The sequence below is a fragment of the Octopus bimaculoides genome, chromosome 2 (assembly GCF_001194135.2).
Source record: "Octopus bimaculoides isolate UCB-OBI-ISO-001 chromosome 2, ASM119413v2, whole genome shotgun sequence".
NCBI classification, from domain to species: Eukaryota; Metazoa; Mollusca; class Cephalopoda; order Octopoda; family Octopodidae; genus Octopus; species Octopus bimaculoides.
The window spans coordinates 124560407-124564885 of NC_068982.1; the positions used below are offsets into that span (position 1 = coordinate 124560407).

A 4479-nucleotide genomic window follows, 5' to 3' on the forward strand; every position below is an offset into this window, starting at 1 on the left:
AATTACTTAAGATGTCAGCCGAAGTTATAAGAGGCTACTTCCGGTGGCGTTAACATTATTCTCTGAAATTTATGTAACACAGCACATATGACAACTAAGAGTTTACAGTGGACTTTATGAAACGCCCATTTATCATTAATAAGGCGAAGCTAAACTTTATGCGGGACTTAATCAATGCAATACAACACGACTCTCATATTGTTCTCTATTTTCCAGAGTGTTTTTTAACATGATGAATTAATCAGAGAAGAAAGGACAGCGGCCATGACCCCTTTTCTGGGCCTCAGGTACTGGCAGAGGAATAGGGGAATTTATCTTCTTACAAGAAGCCAAGCCCAAACGCTTGCGATAGTGTAGACTCCACTAAATGTATCCAAGGCTCAGGTAGTGATGTAAAACAAAGTAACGAATGAAATTTAGTACCGAAGAATAGGACGGCTCTTTTGACAGGCTTCCATACCATTTCTATCCACAAACGTTTTTTAAACAAGCTTTTGGTCGATTCAAGGGCTTTGGTACAAAATATGTGCTACATTACCGTACCATTTAACTGCGAAATTAAATTTCATGGTTATTCCACTAATGATGTTAAAATATTTACAATATAATAATAATAATAATAATAATAATAATAATAATAATAATAATAATAATAATAATAATAATAATAATAATAATAATAATAATAAATAAATAAATAAATAAATAAACGAATAAATAAAATAAATAAAAAAAATAAAAAATAAAAAAATAAAACAAAATGAAAATAATAGAATTGATATTTTCTGCAAGTCATGTTACCTCAGTAAACCTGATAGGGCTCAGAAAATATTTTCAAACTTGACATTCCTAAAAAAAAGATAACATGTGCAGCTGGTCTCATGGTGTAATGGTTAGCACTCTGGACTTTGAATCCAGCGATCCGAGTTCAAATCTCGGTGAGACCTACCGGTTTTTTTTTTGTTCAGCCCATGCCTGTATAGAAATCAGACCGTAAATGATGAAGGTATTTTATGATGATTGGTATACAAAACGACTTTTGAGTGGATATATTTGATTTCCGCAGTAAAAAAAACTTAAAAGACCACATGTTCCCGAATGTCTATATTATCCAAAAAACTTCATCGTCATTTCATTGGAATTATCTCCCCTGATTGATGGCTCTTGTTTTAGATTTTCCCCATCCACCGAAATTTTTGGCCTTGTGCCAAAATTTGAAACCAATATTTTCAGGCGACAATATTTATTGTAATTTGGGGAAAGTTATAATTTACCCTACATTTTATCCTCTTGAGTGTTATATTTACCATGTCATAACTGTCCATGAAATTAATATTTGTATTATAACGGGAAAATTCAATATGATTTAATGTAAAGGTGACATGATTTTAGATATTCATATTGTGTCTCTTATTTTATAACGTGTATCTCGAATACATTTTTGTTTTTAATTTGATGCTCTGTATCTAGTGTTTCCTTGACAACTAGTTCTAAATGATAATTTGAAAGGGAGATATGATCCAGTATTTCTATTCTTTTGATTGACAGGGCAATTTGCGTGGGATGAAAGAAGTTGCTGTTGCTGCTCTTGTTGTTGTTACGGTTTAGTCCCACTTAAATCCTGATCGAACAGAACTATGATCAAAGACGTTCCAGGATATTTTTTTTTGTAAGGAATCCGGGGTTACATTATCCAGCGGATCCATTTCTAAAACAGTAGGATGTTATTTGCGGGAGATTTTGTGACTGTTTCTAGCAGATCGAATGACAACGTAGATGCTTCCTCGTTGGTTTGTATTTCTTCATTGATTTGACGGTTTGTGGTATTTAGTTACAGTTAATTTACAGTCGGAATTAAAACATAAATGGGATCAACTATATCTCCCCTCCTGGGTTGGTAAAATAAGTAGGCAATTCACTTGATAAAACTCCTGGTGTCATAAGTAACGACCTTTTTATTTTCGATCTTACACGAAACAATATGTCTGCTGCTTTTGTTAAATACCTCCCTGCATTTATATTTGTTGTCGATACACACCAGTGCTCTAGAGGTGCACTAATATATTATAAATGTTGATTTCAAATTTTGGCACAAGGCTAGAAATTTAGGGGGAGGGGGCAAGTCGATTACATCGACCTTAGTGCTCAACCAGTACTTATTTTATCGACTTCAAAAGGATAATAGGCAAAGACAATCTGAGCGGAATTTGAACTCAGAACGTTAAGACGAACGAAACGCCGATAAGTATTTTGCCCGACATGCTAACGATTCTGACCGCTTACCTCCTTTGTTTATTAATAAATATTGAAAACACTATATTGGACGAAAGAGTATCTATATTATCTGAAACTACCATATTCAGCTAGCATGTTAGAAGCAATAAATTGTGAATGAGCGTGGGAGAAAAACATCGTTGGCCAGTAGGAATATATTTTAATTACAGAGTTTAAGTTTCCTGTGTAACTATCACATTTGTTGATATTTCAAATGTTACGTAAAAGGAAGAAAGATAAGCAGGTAAACAAATATATTTTACTCTAAACTAAGAAGATTATATCAATTACTAGCGTTTATAGACATTCTTACATTTCAAATTGTTTCCAGCGTATTTTTTAGAAATACTACTGTCAGAGAAGGAATGATGTAATTACTTATAGAATGTAAATAACTCTAGTTAAGGAAATGGAATTGCAGGGAATACAGAAGTATGTTTATCTGTATGAAGAGTATAAACATTTTCAATCGGTCTACACTGTTGGTGCAGGATTAAGTGTAGCTTTTAGTTGGTTCGTTTAGAGTTATTTTTCTTATATTGACTGGCAATATGTTACATTCAAATTTCACAGTTGGGAAAACTTGATTCTGTGATCTTAATAACTTTCATCTAATATTTCAGAACAGGAAATGATCATCAAAGATTTCCACTTATCCGTCTATCCAGCCATTTTCTCCGCCCACTAATCCTATGAGGATCGTGGTGGCAGAGTCCTTAGATACCTCCGCCATAAGTTTCTTTCGGAAGCAACTGTCATAACACTTTCTGGATGGATTATCAAGCGTAACCTACAGAGACCATGAATATTATCCAGCCATTTCGTTCATGACTTACCTTTCAGTTTCCTGCTCATTGTTTCGCCTTGAAGAATCCATCGTGCGATTCTTTCTGGCGACATTCTAATCATATGTCTGTAGTACTGGAGCTGTGACTTCTCAATACAGAGAAGCTGCAGTTCGACCTGGAGTGACTCTCTGCAGCGCAACGTTTCTCAAGAGACCCTTCAGTGGAACCCATTTTATTATCCAATGAATATAACCCCTTAGTCAAAGTGTGGAAATACTACATCTTTATTTAATTTGGACAACCAAAAGTAAGATGATACGCAACTGTTACCAGTTTCTTCTTTTGGTATTTTCCTTTTATAGTTTCCACTGACAAAGTATTGATCGTATGTAACCAATAACAAGTCATAAGCTTCGAGTTATCAATTTACATCTGATGAGTTTTGAGTGATGAGTTTTGAGTGACTACAGAACGCTTTATCCTTACATTTTTTCTCACTATACTTTAAGAGTTCTGCTCTTTGCTGTATATTTATCTTTTAATCAATATTTGCTTCTGATATATTTAGCCTTTTCGTCTATAAATGTAGATTTACGTCTTTTGCATTCTTTTTATGAATACAAAACCCTTGTTATAACCTTATATTTATTCAATTTTTGTAAATCTCTATTGCAAATAGACATTTGGTGTTTATGCTAATTATTTCATTCTTGATAATGAGTTCATTTCTTTATATTAACCATATTTCTTAATATTGTCTTTCTGTCTTCCCCTTGCGAGATGAATTAATATTTCTCACTCCATAAATGTCTTATTTATGTAATTTAAAGTTACGTTTTCATTCCACTGTTTACTGAACGTAGTTTTAGAATATTTATTAAATTCCTTGCTTATATCAGTTGTTAATATAGTTGAGTTGGTATTTCTTGGCTGTTTGCATATGTGTGTCTGAGTGCAGATACATACATAAATACATACATACATTAATACATACATGCATGTATAAATAAAACATACATACATATGTACGTAGGTATATACGTACGTACGTATTTATGCGTGTATGTATGTATATGCACACACAATGTATGTTTTCTTTTAAATTTCACTTCAGTTTCAATAAGCCGCTGCAAGAGGAAACAAATGAATTTCTCTCTGGCTCTCATCGGTTGTCAAGTTTTATGTCATCCATGGACGAGAACTAACTTATTGATCTTTCACAATAACTGCTGTTGTATTGAATCCATTTTAGTAGGTCACCAACGTTGAACGTTTTAGTATCCATTTAATCTTTATTTTGTTGTTGTTTTTCTTTAGTGATTTTATTTTTAATACACACAGAGAGCAGCTCTGTGTCTCCGGATTACTTTGGTTTTGTATTTTTGTCTATTTTTTCTGTTAAAAGTACTCAATGTAA

At 33.1% G+C, this 4479-nt stretch overlaps 1 non-coding gene across 1 annotated transcript; it reads left to right on the forward strand.

Annotated features, from left to right (window-relative positions):
• Positions 1 to 875: 875 nt before the first annotated feature.
• Positions 876 to 947, forward strand: Trnaq-uug (transfer RNA glutamine (anticodon UUG)). The gene has a single exon. It is a non-coding gene; the product is annotated as a tRNA-Gln (tRNA).
• The last annotated feature ends 3532 nt before the right edge of the window (positions 948 to 4479 follow it).